The sequence below is a fragment of the Manis javanica genome, chromosome 2, assembly GCF_040802235.1.
Source record: "Manis javanica isolate MJ-LG chromosome 2, MJ_LKY, whole genome shotgun sequence".
In the NCBI taxonomy this organism is placed as follows: Eukaryota; Metazoa; Chordata; class Mammalia; order Pholidota; family Manidae; genus Manis; species Manis javanica.
In genome coordinates, this window is record NC_133157.1 from 149,089,250 (window position 1) to 149,102,290 (window position 13,041).

The 13,041-nt window shown below is 40.8% G+C and overlaps 1 long non-coding RNA gene across 1 annotated transcript in view; it reads right to left on the reverse strand.

Annotated features, from left to right (window-relative positions):
* The window catches only part of LOC108386924 (uncharacterized), a 38,300-nt gene extending 26,775 nt beyond the window's left edge, over positions 1–11,525 (reverse strand). The window contains exon 1 of the long non-coding RNA XR_012124090.1: positions 11,417–11,525. This is a non-coding gene — a long non-coding RNA (uncharacterized lncRNA). The remainder of the gene's footprint in view (positions 1–11,416) is intronic.
* Between the last annotated feature and the right edge of the window lie 1,516 nt (positions 11,526–13,041).

Consider the following 13,041-nt stretch of genomic DNA (forward strand, 5'->3'; position numbering starts at 1 on the left):
ATTTGTTTCTTTCTTATGGCTGAGTAGTATTTCATTGTATATATGTACCACATCTTCTTTATCCATTCATCTACAGATGGACACTTAGGTTGCTTCCATATCTTGGCTATTGTAAAAAGTGCTGCGATAAACATAGGGGTGCATATGTCTTTTTGAATCTGAGAAGTTGTATATTCTTTGGGTATATTCCAAGAAGTGGGATTCCAGGGTCAAACAGTATTTCTATTTTTAGTTTTTTGAGGAACCTCCATATTGCTTTCCACAATGGTTGAACTAACTTACATTACCACCAGCAGTGTAGGAGGGTTCCCCTTTCTCTGCATCCTTGCCAACATTTGTGGTTCTTATTCTTTTTGATGCTGGCCATCCTTACTGGTGTGAGGTGATATCTCATTGTGGTTTTAATTTGCATTTCCCTGATGATTAGTGATGTGGAGCATCTTTTCATGTGCCTGTTGGCCATCTGAATTTCTTCTTTGGAGAACCATCTCTTCATATCTTCTGCCCATTTGTTAATCAGGTTATTTGCTCTTTGAGTGTTGAGGTGTGTTAGTTCTTTACATATTTTGGATGTTAACCCCTTGTCAGATATGTCATTTACAAATATATTCTCCCATACTGTAGGATGCCTTTTTGATTTGTTGATGATGTCCTTTGCCGTACAAAAACTTTTTAGTTTGATGTAGTCCCGTGAGTTCATTTTTGCTTTTGTTTCCCTTTCTCGAGGAGATGGTGAACACACCAGATTCTGATGAAAATTTGGAGCAGTAAGAACTCTCAGAGGGTAAAGGATAACCATTTTTACCGTATAGGGTTGTTGTGAGGATTAAATGGCAAGCAAAAGTGAAAGATTTAACACAGCGCATTTCTGATATAAATATTTGGTAAATGTGTGTTCTTTCCCCAAATTGCCATATTTTCTTTTTCTTTTTCTTTTATACAAACACATTATATTTTTATGAGGAATTGTGTAGTTATGGAACTTTATCCAGATGTCTCACCCACCAAAAGTGGTATGATAATAGGCTGTCATCTATATATCTATATTTTTTTAATTTTGTAATGCAATTTTTGGAGACATAATTGACATGGTTTCAGATGTACAATATAATGATTCAATGTCATTGAATGATTTACACTGAATCATTTATATATATACTGCTATCATTTATATTAGATAGATACTATATCATTTATATAGATACATAAAATGATCACGACAACAAGTCTAGGTAACACCATCACCACACAGTTACAGTTTTTTTCTTGTGATAAGAACTTGCAAGATCTACTCTTAGCAACTTTGAAATATACAATATTTATATTCAATAATATAGTATTATTAACTATAGTCATCATGCTGTACATTGCATATCCTGGACTTACTTATTTTAAAACTGGAAGTTTGTACCTTTTGATCACCTAAAAACCATCCACCTCTGACAACCTCTATATTTCCACAGATCCTCATATTTTCTTAACCCCATCAGACAGAAAAGGAACCCAATGCTGGTAAGTCATAAAGCTGGTAAATATTAGAGCCAAAATTCGAATACTAGTTTTCTGATTATAAATCTCATGTTCTTCCCATAGAGCCAATGAAAATCTTGCATTTCAATTCCATATTTGAGAAGCTTGAAACCAGAATACTCTGAGAGGATGTGAAGTGGTTTTGAATCATAGTTCACACGTAAGATTTTGGAAAAGTTCAATTGGAGTGATTCTGAGCTATCAGTTTGGAGGTAGGAAGTTAAAGAAGGAGTAATGCAAAAATGTGTACATGTGGCCCCAAAATGCATTAGACATTTGCCAAGATTTTGATAGTTTTGCTGAGAAGAAAGGAATAAGTAAAAACACCTTATTCTTCATGTTGACAGATGAACACTCAAGCAATTTGCAATTAATCACAAGGTTTTTCTTATTTAATGTGAAATCATTTCCATAAGTGCAACTGTGAAAATCCTTCAGGAAATTGAAACAGAACACAATTTAACTACTGCAAACATGCCTTACTCCCTAGATAGGTTCCTGGAAAGGGGGTTGAATTTTTTAATGTATTTTCTCACTAACTTTCATTACAAATTTGAAGATACTTGCCCATTTTTTCAACTAACATATATATTTTCAGTTCCAGACTGCACTACAGTATGAATGGCATTACTTATCAGTATATGCAAAGGCACACAACCTGACCCACTTTGTAATTACAGCCAGGAAACATGGAGAGGTGCTTTGTAACAATGACCACTCCATCATGGTGATTAAGCATATGGATTTAGAATTGGCTATCACTGCTCTTTGCTAGCTGAAGACTTTGATTAAGTTACTTAATTCTTTAAGGCATGATTTCATTAACTGCAAAATGGGGATGAATACCTGTTTAATGACCTTGTTGTAATCATAACATGAAATGACAGGGGTAAGGTGCTTCATCCAGTTAGTGCTCAGGACGTAACAGTAGAACTGGGAAGAGGAAGACAACCAGGAGGAAGAGTTGTGGTAGGAATGCAGCAGCAGTGACAAAGGTAATCCGTTTAAATGGGCACCTGACACTACAACCGTCCCTATGCTTGAGAACAGCTATGGAACGACTCTGAGAGAACAAGGAAACTCAGTACTCAAAATTCTTCCTCAAGGCCAGTCTGTGTGCTTGGATTTCCCACCATCAGGATCAATGGGTGGTATTTCCAGGAGACCACTGGTAAAAGGTGAGATCCTGAGCCCATGAAAAATGAGAGGAGTTTTGAGGATTTGCCCCTGAGAGAAAGCAGTGAGGAGAAAGGAAAGGGCAGGGATGAGAGGAAAGCAAGGACGGATAAGGCCATGCAAGGGGTAAAGGACAAGTTAGAGACCCTTGGTGAGCACAGCGAAGGACTTCATTTTTTCCTTTACAATGTTCATCTCCTTTAAAATATTGTTATGAAAATAAGCTCAATATATTGCAGAAATGCACAAAGAGAACAAGTCACCTGTCATCCTACAGCATAGACAATATCAATAACTGAACATTTGTTTTATTCTCATTTAATTTTTTTCAATTGGTAAGAAATATACAATTTGAATTTTTAACATGTTCAAAATAGGTATCCAGTGAGGAGTGGCTCTCCCTTTGAATCTTAGCCACCTGGTGTTCCTCGCCAGGGAAAGCCACTGTTACTAACTTTGTGTGCCCATCAGGGATATTCTCTATATGTGCCAATTTAGCAAAAAACTTTTAAAACTAAAATCTCTAACTTGTGTTTCTACTGAATTTGACTAAGCAGTGTGCACATGGGATCCCTCCTGGTGACCCCAAAATGCTGAACAAAGTCAAGTTCACAATTAAATTCTTTGTGTGAGGTTTTTGTAGCAATTAAATGGCAGGGTTTTACAGGATTGCAGGTACTAACCCAGAATGAGCCTGAGATCCCGAGGTAGACTTTGAACTTCTGCGGGATGGGTGATGGGCACTGAAGTCCAACCTAACTAGATCTTTGCAGAAGGGAGACGTTGCTGACCTCTCTCTGACACTGGCTACTCAAATTCTATTTATTTCCCATTCATCACCAACTCCACCAAATCTTAATTTCCCTGGTTAACTCCTATTCACTGTTCAGATCTCAATTTTAAAATTCTTGAGGTCTTTCCCCACTTTCCCATGTCCCGATTAGGTGTCTCTGCTCTACAACAGCTCCTATTCATGTCCCCTATAGTGGCACTTTTCACAAGTATAAAATGTGATTCATGACTCTCCTCCCACCAGACCTTAACCTCTAAGAAGACAAGAACGATGTCTGTTTCTGTATACATTCTAATCCTAACAGAGCATGGTACTCAACATCTAATAGGAACACCTAGAGATTCTTTACTAGAGAAAGTAAGTTTAAGAGGAAATTAGGGAGGGAAGGACACAAAGGAAGCAGACACACTCCCCTTCTTTAAAAAGAACAGCCCAGTTTGGTTGGCCTCTGTAGAAGCGAAACTCCAATCCCAGTGCTGTCCCAAAGCAAAGTTTGTTGAAGACACTCTCAGGCCCCACTCAGGACTGAGTTTTCAGAGCCTGACTACTGGGAGGGAAGTTTCAGAGGACTGTCCACCCTTTCTAAGGAATATACTGTTTTCCAACTCTATCCTCAGGATTATGCAGTTGCTCCAGGAACAAAGACACTAGAAAATGTAGTTATGACAATGAAGGCAAAGAAATTTCTCCCCAACTATGTGTATTTCCTCCCCTTGCAAAGGGCTGGTCCAGCCTGCTAAGGGCAGATGCTCTTGGGTTATACACTGGAGTGACACTGGAGGTCATGGCGGGAGAGCAGACATGGAAACCATAGTCATGCCATAGCTCAACCTGCCAAGAAGGAATCCCAAGGGTCCCAAGGTAGACAGAGTATTAAATCTGAGTACAGGCCTGAGAGTTCAACCCAGAAGATTAGGTGGTGAGTGTAAGCAGACCTTCAGTGGAGGGAAGGAGCACATTATTTAAATATTATTAAACAGTATTTAATAATTGAATTTTGTTTAAAATAAGCAACTACTTCAACCAGTAGTATGTGCAGATTGCTTCTGAGAACCAGCCTAGGTGGGGTGTGTGGGTGAGTCTGTCCAGCTTCAAGCACTGGGGAATGGAGTAGATGGTCACTGCTTTTTGCTCAGCTCTTCATTCCTGAGGTCTGGCCAGACTCGCTGGGAGACAGACACTGAGTATGAGGGAATCTAAAGAAAGGCTCATGGCAGAAAAAGGCAATGATGCTTGCAGGGAAACTGGGGAAACATTTCAGGGCAAATAAGGAAGAAAACTCACCTCTCCAGTTGCAAGCCTGGAGCAAGGGAGGGAGAGCCCAGGCCCCTTGCTAAGAAACAGATACACAAACTTCGGGTGGTGGTGATTAGCAAATGGAGTCCCAAAACCTAAACTAGTGATTTAAGGGAGTTGCATTGCCAGAAAAAGAAAGAAAAAAAATCCAGGCCTAGTGAAGAAGGACCCACAATTCCTCAGTTTCTAAAGCAATCCCCAAACCCAAGTATTTGCAGCAATAGAAATGGGCTTCTTTGAACACACCCCACATCAGCCCCACTGCTGTGCTCAGAAGGCCCTGAAAATGCACTAGACAAGGGCAGTCCGCAGCCCAAACCTGAGAGCCAGTGGGCTAGCCACGGAGCTCCCTCCTCCACCAGCAGTGAGACCTCTGGGCGATACCTGTGAGAAGCTGAGACGCTGTCATTTACCAACAGTAAAGTCCAGAGCACTGGACCTATTACCAATCATGGCTCCTCTTCTTTGTCCGGGTGGGAGGTTTTTGTTGAGGTTATTCCAATTTTCCCTCCACCATTTTGTACCAGATGTTTAAGAAGTGTGTCTATAAATAGTCCATGGGTTACAAGATAGTGAGATACCACAGATAGACAAGAACTAGACTGAATTGGAAAAGGCATGCCAGTTGCCCAGAGATCCTATGCTCTAACCCTGAATAATATCTCCATAAAAACTTTAGGATGTAGAGGCAGAACATGACTTTAAGGTATCCTGTAGAAGGAAGGGGTTTATGTTGTACAGAAATGATATTTATAGGATAGTTAAATCATCTTAGGAGATCTTCAAATGTATGAAGAAAAAAAAAGAAAGGTATCTCTGTGGTGTGGGGGACGCTCATAGTTGATCCAGCACAAACCCATTTACCCAGCTCTGAGAATGTCCTATCTGCCCCCTACGCCATCCACACGGCCAGAGCAGCAGACTCCTGACAGCCATTTTTGTACAATGTGATCACTCCCCCAAACCATACTTGGTAGGATCAAGAGTATACACATGTCCCCAGCTGAGCCAGTACACCCCTTCTCAGAAGAAATTGAAAAGGCAACCAAATTTCTTCAGTGTGGCTCCTTTCTGAGCTAGATTTGACCATAGCCATGCTTTCCAATATGAAGAGTGAGAAGCAACAGAAGCCAGTCTAGAGAGAGGAATGTTCAAGCATGCAAAGCCCAGCACAGAGATCTCTAATGGACTGCCATTCCCTGGTGCCAGCTGGAGCTACTGTTTGCCTCCCTGACTTTGGATTTTATGAGACATTCCCTTCCCTTTAAAACAAAATCCCCCCATTTTTCCTTAAGGTACTTCAAATCAGTTTCTGTTATTTGCAACCAGTAGAGTCCTAAGTAATAAAGAGATTCAACCCAGGATTTGAGACATCCCTTGTTTTGTATAGACAGCCTCTGTTTCAGTACTACAGGAATTATCCAGTGATTATAAACACGATGAACCGAAGAGGCTGGATGGGCATATGGACTGTTAATTAGATCATCTCTTTCTGACTGTCTATTATCCCAATCTATGCCAATTATGGAATTATAATTTCCTCACATAGTCACTCACTGTAAAAGCAGATCTCAATTATCCCCAAAGCTTCCTTAACACTGACGTAAAGAAAGGGTGGGATTTGGGTGGCCAAGAATAGATAGCTTCAGTCCCATGCAGTCATGTGCTTGGTTCAGCTCATCATTGATGTTCTGAGTAAGTCTGGCTGCTTCAGGGATGGATTACAGGTGAAAAAGGAAAAATCAGATGCCTCTGAAAATATGAAGGGCAGAGAGATGCTCATTTCCTGCCCTGGAAGGTGTTCCATTTTACCAAGCCATGAAGCCGAAGCAGACATTAGAACAGGAAAGTCACAGGGGGTCTGGAGAAAGAAGAGTCCAGGTGCATGGGGTCCAGAAAAAAAATGTGAGAAATTCCCATGCCCTGCCTGATGAGGTCAGCATCTGTTTACTGCTCACCGTGGCAGAAAATCTCCTTGATCTTTATCAAGGGACAGGATAAACATTTATATAGAATCCACCTGTTTCTTTTTTAAGTTATTTTAACTTAGTAATTACATATTTAAGGAATAAGTGAAGTTTGATTATTGAAGAAGAGAGTTGTTTTTTCAATAATTTTGATTAGGTTATCATGAATTTGAGGAACTGACAGAGTATAGATGTTAAACTGTTAAGTAATAACCTTTACATAGTTCAAAGCAAAAGTGAATTAAATAAATATGAGTCAAAGTTCATCAAGGGAATTAAAATTAGATGTTTTTAAACATTGCCTAAAAAATATTATAATGCTGAAATTTAAATATGAATGTGCATGAACCTTCAAAATTATTTCCATTTATTTACCTAACAAATACTGACTCAAGAAACAGCTGAGTTCAGTCAGTTATCTTTAGGTCATCCCTTACAGTTTAATCATCCTTACGTGGCATTGGCTTTTAAGTGCAAACACTATACTCATTTTCCAGCACACACATGCTACTACTAGCATATGGTACCATGGGTGATTCACTAGAAGGCTGCTTGCAAAGGAGGTCTGTAGAATGAAAGTTTCTCAGATGTCTGTGAGGATATTTCTGCTCCTGCTGTTAAAACATATTTTGTAGATTTAAAATATATTCATGGAACCAAGTCTTCTGCGTTTTCATCTTCTATGACTGGATTTCTCAATGTGCTAAGTATTTTTGTATGTTGCTCATGTGAGGAAACCTTCCTGTATCCCCTAAGTTCTCAATGGGAAGATGCTTGCCCATCTGTGCTTCCGCCTAGCTGCTCTGTAAGGCCCCTGCTATGGTGCCAAGACAGCACTGCCTGCTGACATCATTACAAATGGTTCTCTCTTCCCTAGACTTCTGAGAGCAAAGGCAATGCTAGGCTTTCAAAACCATGGCTCCTTACCCCCCAGGCTCAAGTTTCTTCTATAGGAGATTCCTGTCCAGTGAGGTAGCAGGCATTTTCAGGGATCACCTTCCCACTGTTTCTTCAGCCAAGAGCTTCCTTGCACATTCAGGAAGCCCGTAAGCCAATACCCTCCCATCTTTCACCCTAGCAGACTCAGTCACCCACAGAAGCATCTAGCATGGATGGGGATAAGAAATCACTGGCAGGAAGACTCACACCAGTGGTTTTCAAACTTCAGCATGACTCAGAATCCTGAGCTGTGTTAACAATATAATGTCTGGACTCCTCCCTTCCTTGTTTCTGACTGGTAGATGCGGAGTGGAACCTGGGCTTACTTTCAACAAGCTCCTGGGTAGATGTACAGCAGAGTTTGAGAAACAATGACCTAGATTTTCTAATTAAGGCGCCCCAGGATCATTGAGTTAGACAGTGTTTTTGTACACACAGGACTTGGGTTACCTGCATCAGCTTTGCTTGGATGTTTGAAAGTGCAGATTCCTGGGCCCCACCTCGTAAATCAGAATCTGAGCACAGGACCAGATATCCGCATTGCTGACACTGATGCCAAGGCAATTGTGATGACACTGGAGAGACCAACCAGACCAGAATTCAAATCTAGCCCTGCCATCTAAGTAACTGCAAGCACATTTTTAAAAAACTTCTCTGTATCTGTTTAATCTGTAAAAATGAGAGTGATATTATCTACCTCATAAAGGGGTTGTACACACTAAACAATTAAAAGCCATGCATTAGGGGATATTTTTTAATTAGGCATGGTGCAAATAGTGGGGATTTTTTTTTGAAGTGTAATTCATGTGCAATCTTATATTGGTTTCAACTATACAACACAGTGGTTCAACAGCTACCCACATTATAAAATCATCACTCCCACTAGTATGGTTACTACCTGTCAACATAGGAAGATGTTACAGAACTACTGGCTAGATTCTCTGGTGGGGATATTTAATAGAGTTAGGCAAAAAACATCTAGTCTAGGCCATCATTTCTGAGTAATGATGGAGTCTTTTTAAGGACAGACAACCAGGGAGTAACTTCATCCAACCAAAAGCCATGCTATAAAACTCCTGCTCAGTTTCAAGAGACAGAGCCGAGAGCCACAGAAGTGAAGATAAAATTGCAATCATTTCAAGAATCTATTGATCCACAAAATATTTCTGTATTTCATAAAAATATCTGGCTACTAGGGAATGTGTTGCACATACATAATTCCAGAAGGGAGAAAGATAACTGCTGTCTGGTGCGCAGATGTGTATTCTTCCTCTCAGGGTCATTCCAAGAGCAGGATATTTCCTGGGCAAGAGGAAGAATGCTTCTCTACTAGACTCTTATTTCCTAAGCTTAGGCAGTTAGAAATCTTTCTCCTGCTGTTATTGACCTCCCAGGTTTTCAAGACACTTCCAAATGCTATACTAATGATTTCACATTCATACAAGAGTGACAACTGCTCCCTGTAGATTTGCCTTGGCCATCTCACAGATTTGGGGATCCAGTTTTCTCACAGGTTTGGGGGTACAGAGCCAAGGCTATGGCCCAGTTTATCTAGAGGTAAGGTAGAAGCAATGCATAGCTTTCTGATTCCTCTGTTTGCAATTTCAGTGTGGCAAGTCCTGCTCAGTTGATGACTGCTCTTCATTTCTAAATAGCCCTCTGAAAATAAACAACTCACAGGAAAAAAAGACTCTTCAAAAGTGGCAGTGGTGACCTTAAACACCCATAACCCTTCACACTGATCAGCCTCCTTAACTTGAGGTGTATGGAGAACAGAAAGCCTGATGTTGAGAGTAACACTAGGAAGACAATTAAATAATTGGAAAATAAAACCTTTTGGGAAGGGCTAAAGGAAATAAGATATTTAGCCTAGAGAAGGCTGAGAAATGACCTAATTACAGGCTTCAAGTACATGAAGAATTAATCTACAGCAGATGGTGACCAGCTGTTTCCAATTCCCATTGAATACAGTACAACAGAAAATTGGCTTAGAGGGTAATATAAAGGACTTAGGATAGATAAAAGAAGGAATTTACTGGTTTTGGGGGTCACAAAGGTTAAGAGGAGATAGGCTCTATTACTTAGGGAGATGACAGCCACTCCCTGTCTGAAGTTTCCTGGTTTGATTGGTTTGTTGAAGTGCACTGAGGAGGAAAGAGCTTTATTCTGTTGTGCTGAGGGCCAGCCCTGCACTACAGCGTTAATCACACCTGTGCATTTCTTCCATGTAGCGTCTTATGATTTTTGTTTTCCATAAGTCATTATGATCACACCCACTGACATTTCGCAAGCACCAAGTGTATGCTGAGCATGGTGAAAGAAAAATACATAGACTGAATTATTTACCCTTCAACCCTTTGCCATTTGACAGCTATAAGCATTTATTCAGTACCCCCTGAGTGCCAGGCACTATTTCAGGCATGGGGGATGTCCAGATGAATATATAGGGATGTTCTCAACAACAGTGAGGACGTGTGTGTGTGTGTGTGTGTGTGTGTTTATATGTGTGTGTGTGTGTGTGTGTGTGTGTTGGGGAGGTATCAGAAGCAAGGAAGCTATATTATAATCAGTTGAGGGACTTAACAAACACACACACCTAGCCCCTCCCTCCAGTGACTCTGACATACCTTTAGTGGCATGTCATTCTGGTGCATTCTGCCAAATCATAATTATCACCTAAAGCTGATAACCACTATGCTTTTATAGCAAAATGTAATAAGAAGTACATTTAGACTGCAATCCAGTATATACTCACACACACCATGAACATTCATACACATGCACATGACTGACAAAAGATCTCACAGAACAGTAGTTTACTATTACTTTTATATTTCATATTCTATACTATTTATTAATTTAAAAAAATACTTGTCAACTCTAACAAACTGATTTTAGAACTCTCTAATTGGATATGACCCAGAGTTTGAAAAGCACTGCTGCGGGGAATAGGAGCAGCTTCACTCCAGGCATGAGGGACAAGGACTCATATTTTCACAACTTCATGAGAGGGCAAAACTAGGGTGTGGGTCTAGGCTAAGAGAAATAGGCCAAGGATCTCTCAGGCCTCTCTAAGCTTAAACTAAAAGGGTTTATACATGCTCAAGTCACCAGCCCAAGTCTCCAATAGCAGTAGATAGAAGAGCATGTGGACAAAAGTCCTAGTGATTAGTGACGCCCTTGGGATAAGATTTGCTGGGTTGCTCTGTGTTGCCTGGAGGGAAAAGAGGTGACTAATGAAGGTTTTGGAGATTCAGGGTCCTAATAAATAAGGCTGTTTGAAGTCAGAAAGGCACCAAGCATAGAAGGAACCTAGTAATATGGGGAAAGGAATATTGAATTCCAGGCCCAGCTGGGTCACTAACTGGTTCAGAGGATCCTAGCAGCTTGTTTCATGTCTCACAAGACAAAGCAGCACAATCAGCTGCAAAAGACTGCAGGCGCTGCCAGCCCTGGTGGCTGCTACAACTCCAAGGTCATTGTCCCTCAGTGAGGGGACAGCTGCAGGTCTAGGAGTCACCCCAGCCAGAAATAATGACTACTATACAACTTGGGGAACCTTCTCTTTAAATCATGACTTAAGCCTAAGTGTATTGCTATCAGGGATGGAGGCAAGAGCAAAGGTTAGGTTAATAAGGGCCTATTGGTTATAAATCAATGAGTTGCAGATGAAGATGACCCTCGATGCCCTCATCTATAAAACAGAAAATCATACCTGTAGTAGCAGGAGCAGATTCTAGCTCAGGGCTGAGCCAGCCAGTCACACACAAGGGCCACCATGTGCAATGTCAAAGACCCAGCTTTGTTTTATGACACCTGCTGAGTGATACCTGGTAGGTCACAGGGCGAGGAAAGGGATAAAGCTGTGGAGTCTGGGTGGTGCAACAGGGAAACATATATAAACATAAACATAAACATACACACAGATAAATACATACACAAACATCTATTAACTCAAATGGGATGAAACATTCAAATCATAATTCCTACCCTCTAGAGCTCACAGCTAAGTAGAGGGAGACAGAGGTGGACATGAATAACTGAAACAAAACATCTTGCAGGCCACGATAGAAACAAGAGCAATAAGAAATGGGAGCATCTGACTGTCTAATCCCAACCTCCTGTATTTCCTGTTCACTTCCTGTAATGCTGGTTCTGTACCTTCCCTACAAACGGAAATTTAGAAATGTATTGCCCAATTTTGACTGCCAGATGTCTTATTCCATCAGGGCTGCTTTATCAAAATACCACCGACTAAGAAGCTTAGAAACAACAGGAATCCTTTTCTCACAGTTCTGGAAACTGAGTCTTGATCGGGGTGACAGCATGGTGGGCAAGGGCCCTCTCCCAGGCACAGATTTCTCATAGTGGAAGAGACTAGAGAGCTCTCTGGGGCCTCTTTTATAAGGGCACTAATCCCATTCATGGGGGCTCCACCCTCATGACCTCATCACCTCCCAAAGTCCACCATCACAGTGGGCATGAGGACTCCAGCATGCGAACTTGAGGAGACAAACATTCAGATCAGAGCATCAGATGACAAGGGGTTTGCCAGCATGTCATGGCAGGAGTAAAGAATGCTAAATATCCTGCAATATGTAGAGCAGTCCCACTCAAAATGCTAACAGCTCCCTTGTTAAAAAAAAGTTCTCCTGTATTCCATTCCAGCAATTCCTTGTGCCCACTGAGACTCCCAAGCCATTGACCTTACCACTTTTTCATTCAATGAGTGCTTAATGAATGCCTACTCAATTCCAAGCTGGATACAGCCATAAAATGATACACTCCCCCGGCCACCATGGAGTTTACATTCCAGTGGGGGAAGTAGAAAATAGACCAGCAAACAAATAAACAGTATAACCTTAGATGGTGGGAGTGCTTTGAAGAAAAATGAAGTAGGGTAAGGGGGTCAGAAAATGACTCAGAAAAGGGGGTGACTGTTTTAGACTGGATGGTCATAGAAAGCCTCTCTGTAAACATTTGAATAAATATCTGCAATCAGTAATAGAGTGAACCATGTACAAATCAGGCAGAAGGAACAGCAGGTGCAAAATCTCCCTAGTCCACAAGTAGTGATTCTATAGCATCTTACTATGCTGATGGACAGTGACTGTAATGGGGTATGTGGGGGGGACTTGATAATGGAGGGAGTCTCATAACCATAATGTTGTTCATGCAATTGTACATTAATGATACCAAAAAAAAAATCTCTGAGTCCAGAAAGTACTTGACAAATTATAGGAACAGTAAAGAAACTAGAGCAGAATGAGAAAGGGGAAGAGTGACAGAAAGTGAACGTGGAGAGTTAGCCAATAATTGATCATGTAGAATATTGTAGAT